This window comes from Coregonus clupeaformis, chromosome 1, assembly GCF_020615455.1.
Source record: "Coregonus clupeaformis isolate EN_2021a chromosome 1, ASM2061545v1, whole genome shotgun sequence".
In the NCBI taxonomy this organism is placed as follows: Eukaryota; Metazoa; Chordata; class Actinopteri; order Salmoniformes; family Salmonidae; genus Coregonus; species Coregonus clupeaformis.
The window spans coordinates 22,864,721-22,890,471 of NC_059192.1; the positions used below are offsets into that span (position 1 = coordinate 22,864,721).

Consider the following 25,751-nt stretch of genomic DNA (forward strand, 5'->3'; position numbering starts at 1 on the left):
TGAAAAATATTTGCACGTCATCTAATAAGGAAACACACAGTATTTCCACTAATATCCACGAATGTCCCACTTCAAGCCCACATTTTCAGTTGAAAAAACGTACGTTTCCGCTGTTGTGATACTTTAAGGAACATTTTAAATTGTCACAAGAGGCCTTTTGTTTTTTGAGCCCTTTTCAGTTTGACCCATGGCTTTTATTCAGAAAACCACTTGGGACTCTTAGGTTGACTTTAACTGCACTCAATAAGGGTTTCCATGCCCTCCTGGCTAGGAATATAGATTTTGTAATTGGCTATAAGTTGCTGCAATTCCATTAGTCTGTATCGAATTAATTTGGTTATTTTTATTTAAACTTTATTTAAACAGGAAGTCCCACTGAGGTCAGAAGACCTCTTTTCCAAGGGAGACCTGGCCAAGAAGGGCAGCTCAGTAATCTCGAAAAACAAAATATAAACGCAACATGTAAAGTGTTGGTCCCATGTTTGATGAACTGAAATAAAAGATCCCAGAAATTTTACATAAGCACAAAAAGCTTATTTCCCTACATTTTGTGCACACATTTATTTTCATCCCTGTTAGTGAGCATTTCTCATTTGCCAAGATAATCCATCCACATGACAGGTGTGGCATATCAAGAAGCTGATTAAACAGCATGATCATTACACAGGTGCACCTTGTGCTGGGGACAATAAAAGAACACTCCAAAATGTGCAGTTTTGTCACACAACACAATGCCACAGATGTCTCAAGTTTTGAGGGTGTGTGCAATTGGCATGCTGACTGCAGGAATGTCACCAGAGCTGTTGCCAGATAATGTAATGTTCATTTCTCTACCATAAGCCACCTCCAACGTCGTTTTAGAGAATTGGACAATATGTCCAACTGGCCTCACAACTGTGAATGGCGTTGTGTCGGTGAGTGGTTAGCTGATGTCAACGTTGTGATGTCAAGTGCCCCATGGTGGCGGTAGGGTTATGCTATGGGCAGGCATAAACTACGGACAACGAACACAATTGCTTTTTATCGATGGCAATTTGAATGCACAGAGATACTGTGATGAGATCCTGAGGCCCATTGTCGTTCATCCGCTGCCATCACCTCATGTTTCAGCATGATAATGCATGGCCCTATGTCGCAAGGATCTGTACACAATTCCATGGCCTGCATACTCACCAGACATGTCACCCATTGCGCATGTTTGGGATGCTCTGGATCGACATGTACAACAGCGTGTTCCAGTTCCCGCCAATATCCAGCAACTTCGCACAGCCATTGATGAGGAGTGGGACAACATTCCACAGACCACAATCAACAGCCTGATCAAATCTATGCGGAGATATGTCGCGCTGCATGAGGCAAATGGTGGTCAAACCAGATACTGACTGATTCACAACCCTACCTTTTTTAAAGGTAACTGTGACCAACAGATGCATATCTATATTCCCAGTCATCTGAAATCCATAGATTAGGGCCTAATGAATTCATTTAAATTGACTGATTTCTTTATGTGAACTGTCACTCAGTAAAATCTTTGAAATTGTTGCATGTTGCGTTTATATTTTTGTTCAGTAGACATACCATTCAATGTTATACGTAATATAGTAACACATAAAGGTTGAACATATGGATGACATTGTGCAGTGGCTGGGGTCAAAATATAAATAACTCGAAATGAAAGGATTTCCAATTGAATATCAAGGGGGATTGAACAACAGTTGGGTGCTCTAGTCATTTATTGGATTGACTGCTTTGTTTACATGTCTTTGGAACACACTATGGGAGCAAAAATAATTACTATAAGCCCTTTCAGCACTCTAGTCCTCCACTCTGCCCCTTCAATCACCTACACACACACACACACACACACACACACACACACACACACACACACACACACACACACACACACACACACACACACACACACACACACACACACACACACACACACACACACACACACACACACACACACATTCAATCAGGCTGTCAGTGGATGAGCCTGTGGTGGACTAGCTGCTTTGTTCCAGGGAAAAACACTGTTGCTCAGTGTGATCAAATGGAAATGTGTAGGGTGCTGCCATTAAAGAGAGCAACTCTGTCACGACTTCCTCTGAAGCTGCCTCCCCTCCTTGTTCGGGCAGGCTTCGGCGTTCATCGTCACCGGCCTTCTAGCCACTGCCGCTCCATATCTCATCATTCCATTTGTCTTGTCTTGTCAATTACACACACGTGGTTCATATTCCCCTCATTAGTATGTGTTTAAGTGTTCCCTCTGCCCCCTTGTCCTTGTGGGTGATTGTTGCATGTGAGATGAGTGTAGCTCGGTGGAGCTACCTGTACTTTGTATTGCCTGGGTATATTTTCCCTGTGTGCCTGTATTTGTTCAAGTGCGCCTGTTTTGCGCACTGGACTGTTGACACTATCCAGCGTAACCGTGTACTACGGAATAAACTCTGTATTCTGTGATTTACCCTCCTGTGCCTAACTTCTTCAAATCACACTCTCACAGAATCACCCACCCGCTATGGAGTCAGCGGGAGAGGAGCGCATGCCTGGAGTCGTGGCACGGGTCCAGGAGCATTCAACGATGCTAGCCAGCTTGGGAGAAGATCTCCGGAGTGCGTACAACCTGGTGCGTAATTGGCAGACTCCAACCATGGTTAAGGGTGCAGCGCTTTCTTGGCTTTGCCAACTACTATCGGAGGTTTATCCGGGGCTTTGGCAAGGTCGCAGCTCCCATTACATCTCTGTTGAAGGGTGGGCCGTCCCGGCTCCGCTGGTCTGCTCAGGCTGACAGGGCCTTCAGTAACCTGAGGGGTCTGTTCACCTCAGACCCGGTACTGGCCCACCCCGATCCATCACTACCATTCGTAGTGGAGGTGGATGCGTCCGAGGTAGGGATAGGCGCTGTCCTATCTCAACGCTCGGGCACGCCACCCAAGCTCTGCCCCCGTGCCTTCTTCTCTAAGAAGCTCAGCCCGGCGGAGCAGAACTACAACGTTGGTGATCGGGAGCTGTTGGCTGTTGTCCGAGCCCTGACCGTGTGGAGGCATTGGCTCGAAGGGGCGAAACACCCTTTCCTCGTCTGGACAGATCACCGTAACCTGGAGTACATCCGGGCAGCGAGGGGGCTGAATCATCACCAGGCCAGGTGGGCCCTATTCTTCACCTGGTTTGATTTCACACTATCATACATCCCGGGTACGAAGAACGTGAAAGCAGACGCATTGTCACGGCTGTATGACACAGAGGAGAGGCCCAGAGACAACACCCCCATACTCCCGGCCTCCTGCATTGTGGCGCCGGTAATATGGGCGATGGACGCGGATATAAAGCAGGTTGCATATCAGTAAGGCACACACCATGTTGACAAGGGTTTAGCAAAGAAGTATAAACCTTTATTCCAACTGCCACAGTGAATTTGCACATAAGCAACAACTTTTATTCCCTCACACAAGTGGTTTCAATCGATAGTTCATTCCATCCAATGTAAATGTCACACGTGCTAGTATTAAATATTCTGAAAACATATCCTAATACACTTCACAGTGTGCTTTTCTGTATACATATTTGTCTGGAAGATTAGATGATGTGACTGATCCGAGCCAGTAAGCATACATTTGCTCAGCCAAGTCCATGCAGCTCTTAGATGAGAAGGAAATGGATGAAATAGATGGAATTTGTCTGAATCATCGTTGATGCCTTGGCAGCATATATCATCATGCCTCATGATTTCTCAAACCCTGTGCCATTTAATGTGTGAGTTCTCTCTAATAGCAAAAATAGTATAATTTTTATAAAAATAAAATAAAAATAAAAATAAATATATGAGCTCTTACTATCTAGGTCCATATGCTATTGATGGAAATATCTGCAGTCAGTCATGATAGGAATCTTAGTGTGCTGTTTAGTGGGGAAAAGAGGGTGATTATTTAGACCAAATGGAAGCGAAAGTTGTTATGTTTTAGCATGTCACCTTAATATAAAGCAAGGGACAGTTTTGGAATCATCATTGGGGTCATGGTAAAATACATATTTCGGAGGTTATTAAATCAAATCCTTATATAAGCTAGCTAGTTTGTTGTCTCCAGGCAGTAACATGTGGAGCTCTTCCTACTGATACAATATGACAGAAAATGCAATCCACTCTCATATTGCTCTTGGATACGACCCAAACTTCTTCTTTGCAGACAGGCTTTCTCACATTATTAATAACAATTTTCCATCTGCTATCTGTAGAGTATTTAACATTGCCCAAGTGTTGAACCATGTTTCCCAAGTCCTCCCTCAGTGTTCAGTCCAAAATATTTTCAGTCAGATGTGTAGGATTTCAGGGTTGATACAAAACTGCTTTAGACTATAGAATACCTTCAAGGTTTATCATTATAAGCAGACAATAAGCATGGCATGTAATAAGAACTGTTTTATTTTCCTCTCATAGGCGTAATTTATTTTAGTGTATTTAATAGTATGATTGAAAATGGTTTTGTATTATTGAGAAAAAGCTCATGATCCTCACCTAACCTCATCTCCCGCAGGGTAAGGCAACTCAGGTACTAGAGGTCTTTCATTCTTCTGTCTGAAGGGAGGAGCTGGAGCGAACCTAGCCTATATGAGGACGAGAATAACGCATCGCGCCAGACACGTATCAGTGTGGATGCCAACGGATGCTCAACATCTCCAAACTAGGCTACATTAATTTCCTATTCATTCTCATGGTCTCACATTCAAAGCGAATATTGCTACTTTTAAAGTCGTTTTTATCAGAGGAGGTAGATGTGTTCGTATTTTACAGTGTTAGTCCTGTAGAAAGCGGTAGTCCTGTAGAGAGCGGTAGATAGCTAGTTTTATTCAATTGTTTTATGCGGGCCCAGAGCATTGCATTTGCCCAGAGCAGTGTGCGCCCCATACTGTACATTACGCGGAGGGAGGAGCAATAGTATATCTCTTGATTCCATTTCCCTGTCGTGGCAGCCCACTGAAACGTTACTGGCGCACATTTTTACGCACACCTCAAGGGAAATCCCAAATAACGAGCACCTTGTGACTTTTTTAAAGTGCAAAATAGGAACTGCACAAGACATTTTAACAGCAAGCGGCGCGTTGCAGAGGATTTTTTTAAAAATAAAAAAGCCCGGTACTGTGCAATTGCATACCCTACCACTCCACTTGCGCTTTATACGGGGAGGCTTTTTACTTTTTCATCCTCGTTTCAGTCTCAAAACAACCGTATTCTCGTCTAAAACAGCCGAAGAACCAGACGGTGAGTCTCATTGGCACATATTTACTACCCACCTTGCATGTCGCATTTGTGCGTATTTTTCTGTCCAATCTAGCCCCAGTAGCTGCATGGTTTGACAGATCAGCAGCTCTATGTAGGCTACAGTATAGCTTCACCTTGTCCTCCTACAGTTTGCTTGCTAAACGATAATTCGCCGCAATTACTGTTGTACTGTTGTTATATTGTGGATGTAGTTTTCGATTCAGATAGTCAGTGTGCAATGTGTTCACATAATCAACAGAGTGGCCTAACTTGTATTTATTCCTTTATGATACTGCACACACACACACACACACACACACACACACACACACACACACACACACACACACACACACACACACACACACACACACACACACACACACACACACACACACACACACTTCTGTCTGTTATTGTGCAGGCTATGTTGTGTGGCCTTGTGTGTAGGAGGTTCAAATATTATTTTAGAAAGTAAGTGTCATATTGTTCAAATCTGGTGCAGGTATGTTTGTAGCACAGTTGCAGCAAATACTTTGGATAACTGCCAACTTCTAAGGGTTACAGTACAAATTACACATCACATTTGCTATGATACTGCAAAATGAAAGTGATAATTATAGGCCTATAGCTCCATTAATATTGATACTGTACCATTTTGTTTTCTGGCTGTCATAGTGCATAATAAAAGCAACAATATGGGCCTGGAATATATCATGGAACACATGACAGTTATGCACAGCCATATCCTTTAGTCTTGTTTGGGAAATTCACAAGTTACTGTGTAATGTCAATAGCTTGGTACAATGTTACTTACTATTCTATTGTAATAAATGTGTCTGTTTTCTTAGCACTGTCATACAGTAATGTCCATTAAATGTTGCCTGGCTATCCAAACTCCTTGTTCTGGCCAAATGCAACACCACGCCCATGGACATTAACGTTTCTTCTCCGCAATTAGTCAATAGTGTACAACTGCAGGCCGCAATTCTGGGCATGCAGGAACCGTGCCCGACAGGCGGGGCAAAGGAAACTGTCTACCGGTCGCTCCCGCCTCCCGCCAGCACAGCATGCGGGAAGCTGGAGCGACACTGTGTGCTAACTAGCTAGCTTGCTAGTTAGCGACACTGTGCGCTAGCTTGCTAGTACCGGAGAAAACCATGCCCGACAGGCGGGAGCAAAGAACACTGTCTACCGATTGCTCCCGCCTCCCGTTAGCACAGCTTGCTAGTTAGCGACACCATGTGCTAGCTTGCTAGTTAGCTAGCACATGGTGTCGACCCCGCCTCCCGCCTGCTGTGTCTTTGAGAAAACCGTGCCCGACAGGGGGGGTGGCGAAGGACACTGTCTGTTGCCCCCGCCTACTGCTAGCAACTCCGGTACACATGAGGCGGGAGGATCTGAGTACATTACCGACGATTTCTAGAATGGAAATCCATTCTAGACCGTCTGATTGGTCCCAGAAAGTGATGGGTTGGGCCAGAGCCAGAACACACATGGGTAAAGCTGCGTTTTGAAAATGTGTCATTGGCTTTGATACTCTGATTGTTTAGAGATGCACACATGGGGACCATTAGTAGTAGCAGGGAAACATTTGGCCATTTATAAACGCATTTCATGCAATAATACATAATTTTACATGACTGGGTACTTTTTTAATACCGCACAAATGATCGAAATTACAGGCTACTTTCACACTGACAAACTGAGAATCTGAGATCAATAAAAACAACCTTGTCTTGAATACATCAATAGACTAGGCCTAGGTGTGTGGAGACACACATATTGTACAATATGACAAGGAAATTATAGTCCTAAAAAAGCTTTCCAGTTTCACTGACTCACCCAATAATGCGCAGCTCATTATGCGCTCTTGCCAAAAGCTTACCTCTCTCTTGTTTTACTTAAAATAATGTTTGCTCAATAGGCCTATTTGGAAGTTGATAAAATATGAAGGTAGCCTAAAGCAGACGGATTAGAGTCTTCTCTTTTCAGCAGGAGCCATTTGCTTTCCAACCACATCTAGGCAATAAAAAAAAAAGAAGCTCTTGATCCTCTGTGGCTAAATTAGAGGCCTACTCATGCTGTAGTAGGCTATTCTGAATATTTCATTTATTTCTGAACAGATAGCAGTAATTCTATAACTTTGGCAAATGTATTTACATTTCTCAGGGGTGCTGCAGCACCTCCAGCAACTTTCCCGCGGCTATGATTCTATAAGGAAATAATTGATGAGGTGCTGATTGATGGGGATGTAAATCAAGTGTTATCAAGTGTTCATCAAATGTTATACTGCCGTGGCAGTACTGTTGATATTTAAACTAATTAGCTTGCTACACACCGGGCGCGCACAATCTCCGTACAGGGCAGACTGGGAAAAAGGCACAACCTGGGGCATGTGACCTCCTTACAGGGCAGACCAATGGACGGGGTGGGGGTGGCGAACGACTTGGGGGCAGTGGGTTCAGAACAACAACAAAAACTGTAACAAATGGGAGGGCAAAGGGCAGGTCGTCTTCTTAGGGATACTGATAGCTGTTTTCATTTGTGAGGAAAATATTTCCCAGCTTTATGATAAAACCTAATACAGCGAGCCCTTGGCTTTCATCCAGATTTCCACCTATACATTAATCATTACCTAGTTGTTTAAAACTCTATCTTCTTTGCCTCTGTTGTTTAGCCTTTGGCCAAATCAGACATTACACCATAAACATGTTTCTGAAAGCAAATAAACCCAGTGTGGGCTTTGGAAAGTTTCTGTAATTAAATGTTTTAATTTGTGTACGGTAACTCAGCCTCCTACATTTTGGGTTCCATCATTTTCGGATGGGACGTTAAAGGGGTGTCCTGACTCTCTGTGGTCACTAACGATCCCATGGCACTTATCGTAAAAGGAAGGGTGTTAACCCTAGTGTCCTGGCTAAATTCCCAATCTGGCCCTCATACCATCATGGCCACCTAATCATCCCCAGCTTCCAATTGGCTCATTCATCACCCCTCCTCTCCCCTGTAACTATTCCCCAGGTCGTTGCTGTAAATGAGAATGTGTTCTCAGTCAACTTACCTGGTAAAATAAGGATAACATATAAAATAAAAAACAAACAAACTAATGTATACAGTACATGGTTTATTAAGTGTGTATTAGTGCATACTGTTTATGTTTAGTATGGGGGGGGATATCAGTAAGCATAAGGGATAAACAAACCATGCATTGAATTGAATAAGAGAGAGAAAGAGAGAAGTACAGGCTGGTGGAGCCGTCATGCTTTAGCCCAATGTGACCTGGTCCATGTCCTCCCCTCTGTGTGTGTACATTGTGTGTGTGTACATTGTGTGTGTGTACAGTGTGTGTGTATGTGTGTGTGTGTGTTTTGGATGGCTGGCAGTAATGTATGCATTGTCTTCAGAAAGTATTGATACCCCTTGACTTATTCCACATTTTGTGTTACAACCTGAATTCAAAATATATATTTTTCTCACATACATACAATACACCATATTGACTAAGTGAAAACATGTTTTTAGAAATTATTACCAATTTATTGAAAATCAAATACAGAAATATCTAATTTACATAAGTGTTCACACCCCCGAGTCAATACATGTTAGAATCACCTTTAGCAGCGATTACAGCTGTGAGTCTTTCTGGGTAAGTCTCTAAGAACTTTGCACACCTGGATTTTACAATATTTGCACATTATTCTTTTTTTCTGTTTTTTACCTCTGTCAAGTTGGTTGTTGATCATTGCTAGACAGCCATTTTTAAGTATTGCCATAGATTTCCAAGCTGATTTAAGTCAAAACTTTAACTGGGCCACTCAGCAACATTCAATGTCATCTTTGTAATCAACTCCAGTGTATATTTGGCCTTGTGTTTTAAGTTATTATCCTGCTGAAAGGTGAACTTGTCTCCCAGTGTCTGTTGGAAAGCATACTGAACCAGGTTTTCCTCTAGGATTTTGCCTGTGCTTAGCTCTATTCCGTTAATTTTTATCCTAAAAAAACTCCCTAGTCCTTGCCGATGACAAGCATAGCCATAACATGATGCAGCCACCACCATTCTTGAAAATATGAAGAGTGGTACTCAGTGATGTGTTGTGTTGGATTTGCCCCAAACATATTCGGGACATAGAGTTCATTTCTTTGCCACATTTTTTGCAGTTTTACTTTAGTGCCTAATTGCAAACAGGATGCATGTTTGGGAATACTTTTATTCCGTACAGGCTTTCTTGTCATTTAGGTTAGTATTGTGGAGTAACTACAATGTTGTTGATCCATCCTCAGTTTTCTCATATCACAGCCATTAAACTCTGTAACTGTTTTAAAGTCACCATTGGCCTGATGGTGAAATCCCTGAGCGGTTTCCTTTCTCTCCGGCAACGGAGTTAGGAAGGACGCCTGTATCTTTGTAGTGACTGGGTGTACTGATACATTTACATTTGAGTGATTTAGCAGATGCTCTTATCCAGAGCGACTTACAGTTATGAGCACATACATTTTTTCGTACTGGTCCCCAATGGGAATCGAACCGACAACCCTGGTGTTGCAAGCGCCTTGCTCTACCAACTGAGCCACACCATCCAAAGTGTAATTACTAACTTCACCATGCTCAAAGGGAAATTCAATGTATTTTTTACCCATCTCCCAAAAGGTGCCCTTCTTTGCGAGTCATTGGAAAACCTCCCTGGTCTTTGTGGTTGAATCTGTGTTTGAAATTCACTGCTCAACTAAGGGACCTTACAGATAGTTGTATGTGTGGGGTACAGAGATGAGGTATTCATTAAAAAATCATGTTAAACATTATTATTGCACACAGAGTGAGTCCATGCAATGTATTATGTGACTTGTTAAGCACATTTTTATTTAGGCTTGCCATAACAAACGGGTTGAATACTTATTGACTCAAGACATTTCAGCTTTTCCTCCTCATCTTCCGCTCGGTCTCAGTCTCTCTCTGTATGGGGCAGTGGTGCTGAAATCTTAGAAAAAGTGAGATAGAGTTGTTATATAAGCAGGCTATGCAGTGCAGCCGATGTCCTGATCTGAATCCACTCTATAATGATGTCAGAGACAGCAGAGCAGAGGAGCCTACAGAGAGACAGGGGCATGCTGGGTAGTCAAACATGTCGAGCCCTTTCCTGAACAGTCTAGGCTGAGAGTGAGAGTGGGCAATGGGACCAGACTGGAATTCGTCCGGATTCCATTACTTACTTATACAATATCGACTAAGACTGGACAATGTACTGTCTTTGAGAAAGATGTATTTGGTTACAGTGTTCTTAGATTTGACAGTGAATGGTTTTCATGTTGGCTGACTTGACCTGAATACAGTGCAGCAGAGTTAGTCATCCCACACATGTCCCCGAAGTGCTCTTGCGTGATTGTCCCTGCTCATGTCTATGACTAATTAGATTACGTCACCCATTTATGCTATGCGCTCACAGGTTGCTCTCGCAGTCTCCGCTCAGAAAGGCGCAGGCAGTCGAGCACAAAATGCCATCAGCTGATCTGTATGTTTTTGCTCTGCAGAGAACATATGACAGTATTTGGGGCATATTGTCTTTAGCTGGATAAACTTCTCTCAAAACCTTTTATATCAAAGTCCATTCGAATGATCGTTTTTTAAGATGAAGATACTGTAGATTTTTGTCCCATAGATGTGAGCGGATAAGAATTGAGATTGTTGACTGGTTAAACAATAGCCAGCATTGTCTGTCCTGACATATGCTCACATACCATTGTGCATCCAATTTGTTGATCCGCCGGGTTGAATTGAATTGGACTGACCTTCTCCCGAAGGCTTTAAATGTGCACTTTTGATAAATGAATGTTATAACAGTGTGTGACAATGCCAACGTTTACCATTTTTATCTTATTAACATGATTGACCAAAATGGCATCTTTCTCCCAGATCTAGAGTTGAAACATGTCCTGGCCTGATGCAACAGAGGTTGTTTTGTGCAGTTACAAACAAGTGACTATCTTTAAGCAATAAGGCCCGAGGGGGTGTGGTACACTGCTCAAAAAAATAAAGGGAACACTTAAACAACACAATGTAACTCCAAGTCAATCACACTTCTGTGAAATCATGAGACGGAGTCTACAACCCACACAAGTGGCTCAGGTAGTGCAGCTCATCCAGGATGGCACATCAATACGAGCTGTGGCAAGAAGGTTTGCTGTGTCTGTCAGCGTAGTGTCCAGAGCATGGAGGCGCTACCAGGAGACAGGCCAGTACATCAGGAGACGTGGAGGAGGCCGTAGGAGGGCAACAACCCAGCAGCAGGACTGCTACCTCCGCCTTTGTGCAAGGAGGAGCAGGAGGAGCACTGCCAGAGCCCTGCAAAATGATCTCCAGCAGGCCACAAATGTGCATGTGTCTGCTCAAATGGTCAGAAACAGACTCCATGAGGGTGGTATGAGGGCCCGACGTCCACAGGTGGGGGTTGTGCTTACAGCCCAACACCGTGCAGGACGTTTGGCATTTGCCAGAGAACACCAAGATTGGCAAATTCGCCACTGGCGCCCTGTGCTCTTCACAGATGAAAGCAGGTTCACACTGAGCACGTGACAGACGTGACAGAGTCTGGAGACGCCGTGGAGAACGTTCTGCTGCCTGCAACATCCTCCAGCATGACCGGTTTGGCGGTGGGTCAGTCATGGTGTGGGGTGGCATTTCTTTGGGGGCCGCACAGCCCTCCATGTGCTCGCCAGAGGTAGCCTGACTGCCATTAGGTACCGAGATGAGATCCTCAGACCCCTTGTGAGACCATATGCTGGTGCGGTTGGCCCTGGGTTCCTCCTAATGCAAGACAATGCTAGACCTCATGTGGCTGGAGTGTGTCAGCAGTTCCTGCAAGAGGAAGGCATTGATGCTATGGACTGGCCCGCCCGTTCCCCAGACCTGAATCCAATTGAGCACATCTGGGACATCATGTCTCGCTCCATCCACCACAGACTGACCAGGAGTTGGCAGATGCTTTAGTCCAGGTCTGGGAGGAGATCCCTCAGGAGACCATCCGCCACCTCATCAAGGGCATGCCCAGGCATTGTAGGGAGGTCATACAGGCATGTGGAGGCCACACACACTACTGAGCCTCATTTTGACTTGTTTTAAGGACAATACATCAAAGTTGGATCAGCCTGTAGTGTGGTTTTCCACTTTAATTTTGAGGGTGACTCCAAATCCAGACCTCCATGGGTTGATACATTTGATTTCCATTGATAATTTTTGTGTGAGTTTGTTGTCAGCACATTCAACTATGTAAAGAAAAAAGTATTTAATAAGATTATTTCATTCATTCAGATCTAGGATGTGTTATTTTAGTGTTCCCTTTATTTTTTTGAGCAGTGTATATGGCCAATAAACCACAGCTAAGGGCTGTTCTTAAGCATGACGCAGCGTGTAACCAACGTAATTAGAGCAGTAAAAATAAATGTTTTGTCATACCCGTGGTATACGGTCTGATATTACATGGCTGTCAGCCAATCAGCGTTCAGGGCTGGAACCAGCCAGTTTATAATCCCCTTGATTCTCTCTTCACCATCATTCACCATACTTCTGTGTTTGACACACTCCCATTGATTTCTAGTCAATGGTAGCAGGTTTGTATCCTGTCTAACAACTTTGGGACTTATTGGGACTTACTGTTCCTTTCTCCTGTGTTTTCGCCGTTTATCTCAAGTCTAGATTATACACATTTGTGTAGTTATTCCGCTCTAGCAAGGACAGTGTGTGCAGTGCACCAGAATCCACAAAGGCAATGTTTTCAGAAAGCAGGATCCCCCATTATAGTCAAAGAGAGTATGGCGATCTTAGTGATCAATATTCGTGGATATAAAAAAAAATTTTTGTACACAATCATGGTACCAATTCTTGCTTCTATTTCACCAGATGGATTTCCTTGAACCGATTATTTTAAAATCGCACAAAGTTAAGGATAATTTGCAGCCTTCATTACCCCGGTCGGCCTTCAACTTGAGATACTCAATGAGAGGGGGCAGCACTGAGCTAGCCTGCAAAGTCACTTCCTAGAGTAGCTTAAACTGTGCATGCAATGTTTCCAAAAACTCCTCCATGAAGCAAGATGGCGACACGCTAAAACGACACTTCCTGATCTTCAAATGCGCCACTGAGACTTCACATAGGAAAAATGGGGTGAAGTCATCGATGGCTTTGTCCATTCATTTTACAGTCTATGGCACTGGTCACTAACCAACTGGTCGATCGATCTTCAAGGCATTCCTAATCGATCACCAAACATTTCTGTACAAAAGCCAATGATAAAGGCTTGCTCGTCTTTTTGTCCGAGTTGCGCTGTTGGCAGTAGGTGCACTTGATTCAAAAGCCCTGTGCATAAAAAGTGTTCCCATTTTGAACCATTTAATTTGTCTGAAAAGACAAACTCCGCCTACCAGGCGGACCGGGAGATCTGTGGCTAAATCGAGTGCGCCTACTGCGCTGGCCAATCGGATAGCTCAAATCACTGTGTGCCTACCTACAGCTTCCACGACCCCGGCCACAGCAACGTTTGATACTAGCCTACATAACCTTCAAGACCAGAGAGAGACTGTCAAAGAATAGCCTACAGCAAAGAGCTGCTGTTTTTATGAGTGAGTTCATGTAAAAAAATGTATTCAGCACTGTCAACACTATTTTTATTAGAAAACATAAAATGTGCTTCTCTCTACTTCCGTTCACGCTGCAGCTGCAATGAATGAGTAGCCAAGTGAATCGATAGCCCTGCGTTTGTACTATTATTAGCAGCTCGTCGTGTCTATTTTAATATTGAGGAGTATTTCACTTTCTCTGGTCATAGGAACAACATTAATTTGTGCCTGAGGCAGATGTGGTGCGACTCGAGTTTCGCCATCAGGTGGCAGACAAGACGGTGTCCCCTCTCTCTGGTCAGTGTCACTGGAGGAAAGGAAGGAGAGAGCAGGGATCGTGAGAGGCGGACCCTCTGCTAATCTCTTCCTCCCTCTGCTGAGACTAATACCTTGTTCAAAACAACTGGGAACTTGGAACTCGGAAATCTCAGACTTCAGTGCGTTCAAGACAACTGGGAACTCAAAAAAAAAAACGAGATCCGACTGGGGAAAATCGTTTTGAATAGTCATCCAACTCGGAAATTTAGGCATCTTTCTAGAGCTCAGACTTTCCGACCTGAAGTTCACTGACGTCATGATTTTACCTCTTTTTTTTTCCTGAGTTCCCAGTAGTCTTGAAAGCTCCATGACCATCAGATGCAGGTACCATCGGTCCAGTAAAATAAAAAAGCAAATTATTTGCAAATTATTTCAATTTATGCTCAGCTATGCCTCGCAAGTGCTACACCAACTGATCTATTTTGTTATCAAAGCTTGAGTTTTGAAATATAATAAGGACTGAGAAGAACAATATTGGCAGGCCAGGCATATAGTCAATATGCTGTGATAATGTATTAGACCTACTGCACACCTCATTCCTACAGAACTGTTTTTATTAGGTTCATGTTACAGTCATGTTTAAAAAAAATTCTGAGCGGTAGATCTCTGCTTGCTTTTTGACTGCGAAAGTGATCTTGACTCAGAAAAGGTGGTGACCACTTGTCTATGGTTTAACCAGTAGATAGGTGTCAAAAGACAGATTAGGTCAGATAAGACTTAAATGGTTTAGGGTTGTCATTGTGACTCGCCATTGGCTGAGGTGAAGAAGGGGCTATTTACTGAGTGCAGGTTTTCATTGCTGTGCGACTAATGGTTTTCCTCAGGCAGCATGTCAGTTGAGCTTCTACGTCACTCTAAGCTTAAAGTTGCACTATGCAGAAATCGCTCCACCATTTCCTTTTTCTAAATCTCAAATAGTTTGCCTAATTTCAGTTTATGTGACAAAATAAGATAGTATAGTGTAGAGAATCATTGTACCATCTAAACCGCTGTGAAATATATTTTCCATAACCACAAATATTGTTGTTTCAGCTGTTTGAAGCTGGTGTACAAAACCGAACGTAAAAGACTCAAAAACAAAACTTAAGAACGAGAAGCATAGAAATAGCACACATAGAACAGATCTACGGCTTCTTATACTTGCTTTCAATTAGAATGACCGATCTATAACTCACATTTCTATGTGAATTTGGTCATGTCGCCCAAAAAGTGACATATTGCCACTTTAATTAGCATTGTCTCCAACTAGCAACTTGTCATTACAATTAATATTCTATGTTACTTTTCTTCTTGAATGCACTGATTGATTTTGGGCACCAAACTTTTCCAGCCCACATACAATGAACTTCATGAACAGTGTACCTGTTCACCTCTCAGTGTGAACTTGAGTGAAGTGGCGGCTGAGTTCCTTACGTCCATACAGTACTAATGAAGCTGAACTTTGACTGGCTTCTTTCAGCCTGTTCAGAGGGCAATGCGGCCCCCTAACTGCTGATAAGCATGTCTGGTGTTTTCGAGATAACGCACACTACCACAGACAACCACACTCCCACTCAAACAGATCACAACCATCAAACCGTCCGTGTCTCGCCTTCAGAGCCAAATGTGTGGCTTTCCAAAGGTTTTTCGTCTCTGTTCTTTCAGCTCCAGCCAAGCTAAGCCAAGCCTCCTCTCTTTGTTTCCCAGCAGGCAGGGTCCCTATAACTTTTCTGTTTTTGCTCCGTTTTATTTGCTTGTTTCTTCTTGGCCGGGATTTCCATGCAAATGGCTGCCAGAGAGCGCCCTCCTCTTTCTTCTTCCCTCTCCTAGTATGATCATGACGGCGAGACTCCCATGAGCCCACTCTCTCTCTCTGCCTCAGGGCTCTCTCTCTCTCTCTCTCTATCTCTCTCTCTCTCTCTCTCTCTCTCTCTCTCTCTCTCTCTCTCTCTCTCTCTCTCTCTCTCTCTCTCTCTCTCTCTCTCTCTCTCTCTCTCTCTCTCTCTCTCTCTCTCTCTCTCTCTCTCTCTCTCTCTCTCTCTGCCTCAGGGCTCTCTCTCTCTATCCCTCTCTCTCTCTCTCTCTCTCTCTCTCTCTCTCTCTCTGCCTCAGGCTCTCTCTCTCTCTCTCTCTCTCTCTGCCTCAGGCCTCTCTCTCTCTATCCCTCTCTCTCTATCACCCTCTCTCTCCCTCTCTCTCTGCCTCAAAGAAATAAACAATAAACATTAACAGTAAACATTACACTCAGAAGTTCCAAAAGAATAAAGACATTTCAAATGTCATATAATGTATATATACAGTGTTGTAACAATGTGCAAATAGTTAAAGTTCAAATGGGAAAATAAATAAACATAAATATGCGTTGTATTTACAATGGTGTTTGTTCTTCACTGGTTGCCCTTTTCTTGTGGCAACAGGTCACAAATCTTGCTGCTGTGATGGCACACTGTGGTATTTCACCCAGTAGATATGGGAGTTTATCAAAATTGGGTTTGTTTTCGAATTCTTTGTGGATCTCTGTAATCTGAGGGAAATATATGTCTCTAATATGGTCATACATTTGGTTAGGAAGTGCAGCTCAGTTTCCACCTCATTTTGTGGGCAGTGTGCACATAGCCTGTCTTCTCTTGAGAGCCAGGTCTGCCTACGGCGGCCTTTCTCAATAGCAAGGCTATGCTCACTGAGTCTGTACATAGTCAAAGCTTTCCTTAAATTTGGGTCAGTCACAGTGGTCAGGTATTCTGCCACTGTGTACTCTCTGTTTAGGGCCAAATAGCATTCTAATTTTCTCTGTTTTTTTGTTAATTCTTTCCAATGTGTCAAGTAATTCTCTTTTTGTTTTCTCATGATTTGGATGGGTCTAATTGTGTTGTTGTTGTTGTCCTGGGGCTCTGTGGGGTCTGTTTGTGTTTATGAGCAGAGCCCAGGACCAGCTTACTTAGGGGACTCTTCTCCAAGTTAATCTCTCTGTAGGTGATGGCTTTGTTATGGAAGGTTTGGGAATCGCTTTCTTTTAAGTGGTTATACAATTTAACGGCTCTTTTCTGGATTTTGATAATTAGCGGGTATCGGCCTAATTCTGCTCTGCGTGCATTATTTGGTGTTTTTCGTTGTGCATGCAGAGTCTCAATTTGGTGTGTGTCCCATTTTGTGAATTCTTGGTTGGTGAGCGGACCCCAGACCTCACAACCATAAAGGGCAATGGGTTCTATAACTGATTCAAGTATTTTTAGCCAGATCCTAATTGGTATGTTGAATTTTATGTTCCTTTTGATGGCATAGAAGGCCCTTCTTGCCTTGTCTCTCAGATCGTTCACAGCTTTGTGGAAGTTACCAGTGGCGCTGATGTTTAGACCGAGGTATGTAGAGTTTTTTGTGTGCTCTAGGGCAACGGTGTCTAGATGGAATTTGTATTTGTGGTCCTGGCAACTGGGCCTTTTTTGGAACACCATTATTTTTGTCTTACTGAGATTTACTGTCAGGGCCCAGGTCTGACAGAATCTGTGCAGAATATCTAGTTGCTGCTGTAGGCCCTCCTTGGTTGGTGACAGAAGCACCAGATCAGCAGCAAACAGTAGACATTTGACTTCAGATTCTAGTAGGGTGAGGCTCTCTCTCTGCCTCAGGGCCTCTCTCTCTCTCTCTTTCTCTCTCTTTCTGTCTTAATCTACAGCCGACCTCAGCTCACAGGGGAAATAATAAGATTAAAAAACACCCCTTTATTGGACGGGGAGAGTTGAGGCTGTTTTACACAGCCACACTTTTCTCTCATTAACAGCAGTCATGTAGCCCTGGCACTGGCTATGACTGCTTGTTTCCTCCAGCTCCACAACCCCTTTCATGAGCAGGAAGATTTGGCGCGCGGCACGGGAGCTTTATTTTTGCCAGGGCGACGGCTTTACGAGTCGGAGTCCATCTGACACTGTCTGGCATGGGCCCATTTTAGTAGCTACTCTGTTTGTGTTTACGCACTAGGAGAGAAATGAAGTCGTGACGGATTTGCGGAGATGTCACAGGCAGCATGATTCAGTATAAATATACACAGGTCTTTTCTGGACTACAATTACTGTAGTTTCATCTGCCCAGAATATCAATATCATAAATTAAGCCACAGGTAGTAGTCTAATCTTTACTATATTTTTCAAAATAGTCCCTAAGGTATAATTGTTTCCTTGTAGTTATAAATGTTTCAAACAGCAAGGCTCAGATCAACATGGCAGTGTCAACATAGCTGCTATTGTTTTAGAAGTTTTTCGATATAAATAAACTTTTATATACCCCCATATCACACAGTCACAAACTGAAAACCGTGTGTACAATTAATTGGTTAGAGAGAGGTCTCAGATATCACTTTCATTTGTATCCCCTGTAGCTTTAGAATTGCGGCAAATTTGGTTCCTGTTTCAGTCACGTCTTTGGCCACGTGAACGTGGGTCAAACAAAAACACCCTAATGATTGGTTGACAAATAGTGCCTCCCACAATGCAGGTGATGGCTGCATGGTGCAGTGAGTGAGAAGCAACTGCAGCGACTTGATGGCGACTTCATCAAAAACGGCATAAACTTTGATCACTTGATTTTTGTAAAGTTCATGCAGTCGACAATTTTTATAACCATAATGCAACACACTTTAAAAGGCAGTGACACCAACTTGACAAACGTTATCCACTCGAACGCGCCCAATAACGCCTCCATAGAGATCCTATTAGTATTCTAATTCTATAGATATAATGTAATAGTGGGCACTTTGAATACAGTGTTGTTTGACATGACAACGAATGAAAAAGCCAGGAGGCGTTCATAGAATTCCAACAGTTCACCCAAGTTAAATCACAATTGCAATATTTTGTTAAAAATAAGGCCTAGATGTTTTGCCCATATTGTGCATACCTACGTGGCAGTGTGGAAATGATCTCAAATGAGATACATTTTTGATTGAAGTTTGAGGGAACAGTATAAAACAATCAGAATGGAGAAAGCCCCATTGAAATCACTAAGAATGTATGTGGTGCCACCCTAGGGTCATGCACAACTCATAAAGCAAATGTAGACATTTTGAACCTGTCAAATACCGTCATACCATCAACAATCGGAAAAATATTGTGATATGACATTTTGGCCATATCGTCCAGCCCTAATTAAAGGGGATGATTAGATTGTTGGCAGTGGACCAAGTTCTTGCCATGGTTATTCAGCTATTGTACCTTGCCATTTGTAAAGAGGCCATCGTTTTATTGCTTAAATGAAAAGTGAACTGCTAAATTTATTTATTAACATCCAATTATTATTATTATTTATTTTTATTTTTATTATCTTACCCATTATTTTTACTTTGTCAACAAACACTTACTCAGTTAGTGTGCTGAGTCAGCATTTTGCCTCAGAAGAATCATCAAACTGCAACAGAATGGGAAGGAAACGACAAACGAGCACAAAAGTTTACATAAGATGGCCACGGTCTTAGCTCTGGCCTCCCGAAGCCTCCACAGAACTCCCAAACAGGGTGGGAGAATAAATGGGTGTCTATGGTGAAGAAACACTGCCATTTTATTGCCCCGTTTTTCAAATCTTTCATGCTTCAGGAAATTCGGATGGACTTATTCCAGGAGCTGAGGGTTTGGCAGGGCCCAAGCAGCAGTCCATCCACCTCTTCATCATTTTCCTTTTATTGAGCCTTTCAATTTTAAGGCCACTTCTTACACTAGGGTCCTATTTTTAACGCTAACTGGCTGCGTATACAAGGCCAAATAAGAGCTCCTTGTTGCACGGTCGGCCCTTAAAATAGAACCGTGGCTTTTCGTTAAAGCCCCGGCTCTTCACCCAAGACAGGCTGTGGAATTACAAGCATGGGGAAGTGAATGGACTTCGGGATAATGTGCGTGTGTGTGTGTGTGCGCGTGTGTTTGTGTGAGAGTAGGCCTTATTAAGCTTTTACTGTGCTGGGTTATGACATCCTGCATCGTTTTGACTGTCACTACAAGGCTTACATATTAATTTACTGCAAGCTGCTTCAGTTGGAGAGCGCCCAAGCTTTTGGTCACACTTCTGGCTCTCTCCCTCAATACATAGTCCCACGTCAGTTTCCCTGGGGGCGATGAACGGAGAGATGTGTGTAAAATATTCCTTTGGCTACAGAGAGAGACAGAGAGAATAACTACAGTTTATTTTTTGTGTCTCGCACTGAAATGCTGATGTCTTGATGTTCTCCCTACATCACTTTTTTTTTTACAAGACATGACCCTTTGCCCAGTGGGCCTCAATCCCACTCCCAAGGTTCACTGTTTGTCTGACCAGAGACATCTGAAAGATGAACTTTCCTGAATCATCATATTGTTCAGCTGCACATGATTACACTCCGACTGAGTTACTGTACATTCGACAGTAAGCCAAGCCTGGGGCAGTTACTGGTTTTGCTTTGATTCCTGTGGTGAAATAATCTCGTAAACCACAGTAATTAATTGAACACCCACAGTAATTTATCACTATCACTGATATTGTTATTATACGAATTGTGATACTAATTAATGCGTCACATGAACATGATACAGTATTGGTTCATATTCTACCTCAAAATCCCCCCGGTATGCAGATCATTTCCAATGATCTATTGTAGTCAAATGAAGAGAACGCCCATGTACAGTATGCAGCGAAGGGGCAACCAATGTACTCTGTGTTCTGTGTGAACTGTGTAGATGGATAGGTAGGTGAGGGATGAATAGCTTGGGATGGGGCAGGGCTGGGACTGGGTTGCCAGCCGAGGTGAGATCCTGTAATGAGGGCTTGCAGGAGTTCTCTTCCATGAGATTAGCAACCACGCTGGCAACCCAACCGACGAAGGGGGCCGCGCACACAGGAAACAGGAACCTCCACTACACAAAACACTCCTCTGTTTGTTGAAGCTGCCGTGCCGCTAATGCTGATTCTACCTCCATTTGTCATCTTGTCATCTTGTCCTGATTGTTATCTTAGCTCTCAACGTAACCCCCGTCACTCCCTCTCTCTCCCATCCTGCACACCTGTTGTTTCATGCATCGGGTAACTTGGCCATGAGAAGGCGTCTTGATATTCTTTTGTGGGAGTGTGTGTGTGCATGTGTGTGAGTCTGTGAGGGGGCAGTGGTTGGGTGCATGTCACAATGAAGTCATAGCTCAAGGGGACTTGACGAGGGTAACATTGCACTGTATTTGGTTTGTGGTGTGTGTGTGTATGCGCGTGCATGTGTTTGTGTGTATGTCTGTTTGTCGGTGTGAATTCCCATTGTGTCCTCATGGGTGTGGATACATTTCAACAATTAGCACTGCGACTCACACTATTATATCAGGAAATGTTAATTTCCGTCCAGATATAGAGATTGTTGTTAGCCAATATACTATTACCAACACATAGAAAAGTCACCGCCCGTGTCTTTGACTGTGACACACTATGACTGTCAAGGGTTGGAACCGGTTCAGGGAACAGAACCGAAAACCGGAAAATTACAAAATTATTGGGAACAGAACCGTTATTTTAAAAGCATGGGAACCGGTTAATAACATTATTGTAGGTTCTGGCCATTTTTTTCTAGTCTCACAAAAATCGCAACAAAGCACCTATGCAAAGCCCTCACTCACTCTGTCACTCAAACTTATTCCAGCGTCTGCCTGCCAGCTGGAAATATTTGCCAGTTGGTGTGCATGTGTGTGTAGGCTACCTGCCCCTCCCCTCTGAAGGATAGGTTACTATAGCCTATTGACGACATTACAAGTGTAATTCAGAAATTAGGAAGACATGTTTAATTAGAGAAGAATGGATTGACTTTTTCATTGCTAGTTAAGGATACTATAGTTATCATGTTTCACATTGGATTTATTAACTATAAAAAAGTAAGACGTGTTTTTAATTCTAGTGCTGCTCTGCACACACAAGCTTGTTAATTAGCTTAAATCACTTACCCGCTCCACATCAAGCTGCTCTATCCGCACTGATTGCTGAAGTAATTTAATGTCGAGATAAATGTAAAAAAAGTAGTATATTTCAGAGGTTTAAAGATGCACTATGCAGAGATCGCTCTGCCATTTCCTGGTTGCTAAAATTCTAATACAATTTCAGTTTATTTGACAAAACAAGCAAGTATAGTGTAGAGAATCATTGTACCATCTAAACCACTATGAAATATATTTTCCATAACCAAAAATATTGTATTTTCAGCTGTTTGAAGCTGGTGTACAAAACCGAAAGCAAAAGACGCAAAAAACAAAACAAAAAAATGGAGAGCATAGAACTAGCGCACATAAAACAGATCTACCACTTCTTAGGCTTTTAATGAGAATGACAGATCTGTAACATTTCTATGTGAATTTTGTTGGGTAGCCCAAAAAGTTACATATTGCAGCTTTAAAAAGGAACAGAAAGGAACGATATAAACCGTTACTTTTTTGGGGGTTAGAACCGGTTCAGAACGTTATTTTAGTGTCAGAACAGTGGAACGGAACAAAACAAATTATGGTTCTATTCAGAACGAAACGATTGGAAAATAATTTAGGTTCCAACCCCTGATGACTGTTTGATTTGATTTTGATTTATCAGGATCCACTTTAGCCGACGCCAATGGCGACAGCTAGTTGACACTTCTTTCATATATTTAAAGAGTGCTGTGTCATTACATGACCGTCATTGATCCCGCTTTCGGATAACCAAGAAGTTATTTCCAACCTAATTAATGCACAAAAACTTGAGCTACCAGTTTGGAGCAATGTAGGGTAGTGTTGTCACGATACCAGAATTTTTACTTCGATACCAGGTTTAGTATCACAATACCCGATACCATCACGATACTCAAAACCAAAACGATACCACGGCAAAAAATAAGGCATATTAGTCAAAGTCACAGAATGGCACTTGATCCAGACAGACGAAATCAGCTACTGCTGTGTTCAATCGTTGGGCATCTTTTGAGTTCAGTATCATTACATTGGACATATTTATGCATCAACATTTTTCAGAGACGGCCATGTATGTATTAATGAATCAATTATACAATCATACAATTTGACTTTGTTTTTACCAATCTAACTACATAATGGTAATAATTTATTTGAATGGTAAATCTCTATTGATAAACTGGGTAAATCAAGATGTAGCCTATCCACAATACAGGTGAATGCATATTCAATAGGAGTGTGTGAATGCATTGAGTTACTGAGCTTGTTTTGGCTGATTTCATGGGGCTACAGATGACAAACAATCTGTTTCCCTTCTATTTGGGACTTATTTTATTGTACTGATAAACAACATTTGCATAGAAGTAGCTAGGCTTGGGCGGTATCCAGATTTTCATATTGTCATACCCTCCTTCTCTTATACTGCGATTTACGGTATTGTCGGCATAGCAAACAAGGGGGCACTAAAAACGCAAGAAATGCCCATTTGGCCTCTATTACCAGAATGCTAACAAAATTAGCACAAACTAATAGCGAAATCACGTAGACAATGTTATCTAAATGCTAACGAGCGAAAACGAAAATAAATTAATTGCAAAAACAGGCAAATCCAGTGCATAAAGTTATACAAGCATAGCTAGTAGCTACTGAGTGTCATTTTCAGTGAGTGTGGACATTTACAAGCGAAAGTGAACTAGAGAAATTGCGCAAATGAACAAAGTTGTGATGCATGCTTTTCTGAAGGAAGAGCAGCATGTGTACACAGAGCAGAAAGGAGAAGAACGCTAGTAGGAAGCACAGGGGAAAAAACGATAGTAGGAAGCACAGGGAAAAATGGCAGCTGTACAGATAACTCATCCAGAGCTCTTTGACTTCTGGCAGAAAGACATTATAACATACACTACATTACCAAAAGTATGTGGACACCTGCTAGTCGAACATCTCATTCCAAAATCATGTGCATTAATATGGAGTTGGTCCCCCCCTTGCTGCTATAACAGCCTCCACTCTTCAGGGAAGGCTTTCCATTAGGTGTTGGAACATTGCTGCGGGGACTTGCTTCCATTCAGCCACAAAAACATTAGTGAGGCACTGATGTTGGGCGATTAGGCCTGGCTCGCAGTTGCCCTTCCAATTCATCCCAAAGGTGTTTGATGGGGTTGAGGTCAGGGCTCTGTGCAGGCCTGTCAAGTTCTTCCACACTGATCTCGACAAACCATTTCTGTATGGACCTTGCTTTGTGCAAGAAGGATTACTTTTATACTATTCCAGGTATTCCTTAAAGAGGTAGTGTTTCAAGTGTCTCCGGAAGGTGGTCAGTGACTCCGCTGTCCTGGCGTGGTGGGGGAGCTTGTTCCACCATTGGGGTGCCAGAGCAGCAAATAGCTTTGACTGGGCTGAGCGGGAACTGTGCTTCCGTAGAGGTAGGGGGGCTAGCAGACCAGAGGTGGATGAACGTAGTGCCCTCGTTTGGGTGTAGGGTCTGATCAGAGCCTGAAGGTAAGGAGGTACCGTTCCCCTCACAGCTCCGTAGGCAAGCACCATAGTCTTGTAGTAGATGCAAGCCTCAACTGGAAGCCAGTGGAGTGTGGAGGAGCGGGGTGACATGAGAGAACTTGGGAAGGTTGAACACCAGACGGGCTGCAGCGTTCTGGATAAGTTGTAGGGGTTTAATGGCACAGGCAGGGAGCCCAGCCAACAGCGAGTTGCAGTAATCCAGACGGGAGATGACAAGTGCCTGGATTAGGACCTGTGCCGCTTTCTGTGTAAAGTAGGGTCGTACTCTGCGAATGTTGTAGAGCATGAACCTGCAGGATGTTAGCGGAGAACGACAGTGTGTTGTCCAGGGTCACGCCAAGGTTCTTTTCACTCTGGGAGGAGGACAAAATGGAGTTGTCAACCGTGATGGCGAGATCATGGAGCGGGCAGTCCTTCCCTGGGAGGAAGAGCAGCTCCGTCTTGCCGAGGTTCAGCTTGAGGTGGTGATCCGACATCCACACTGATATGTCTGCCAGACATGCAGAGATGCGATTCGCCACCTGGTTATCAGAAGGGGGAAAGGAGAAAATGTATTGTGTGTCGTCTGCGTAGCAATGATAGGAGAGACCATGTGAGGATATGACAGAGCCAAGTGACTTGGTGTATAGAGAGAATAGGAGAGGGCCTAGAACTTAGCCCAGGGGGACACCAGTGGTGAGAGCGCGTGGTGCGGAGACAGATTCTTGCCATGCCACCTGGTAGGAGCGAACCTGTCAGGTAGGACGCAATCCAAAAGTGAGCAGCGCCGGAGATGCCCAACTTGGAGAGTGTGGAGAGGATGATCTGATGGTTCACAGTATCAAAGGCAGCAGATAGGTCTAGAAGGATAAGAGCAGAGGAGAGAGAGTTAGCTTTAGCAGTGCGGAGAGCCTCCGTGACACAGAGAAAAGCAGTCTCAGTTGAATGACCAGTCTTGAAACCTGACTGGTTTGGATCAAGAAGTTCATTCTGAGAGAGATAGCAGGAGAGTTGGCTAGAGACGGCACGCTCAAGAGATTGGAGATAAAAGAAAGAAGGGATACTGGTCTGTAGTTGTTGACATCGGAGGGATCGAGTGTAGGTTTTTTGAGGAGGGGTGCAACTCTCGCTCTCTTGAAGACGGAAGGGACATGGCCAGCGGT

The 25,751-nt window shown here is 43.3% G+C and overlaps 1 protein-coding gene across 1 annotated transcript in view; it reads left to right on the plus strand.

Moving 5' to 3' along the window:
* Positions 1–4,967: 4,967 nt before the first annotated feature.
* Positions 4,968–25,751, plus strand: part of LOC121547788 (thyroid hormone receptor alpha-like) — a 199,084-nt gene continuing 178,300 nt past the window's right edge. Inside the window, exon 1 of the mRNA XM_041859243.2 lies at positions 4,968–5,266. The gene's annotated coding sequence lies outside the window, so the exon portion shown is untranslated. The remainder of the gene's footprint in view (positions 5,267–25,751) is intronic.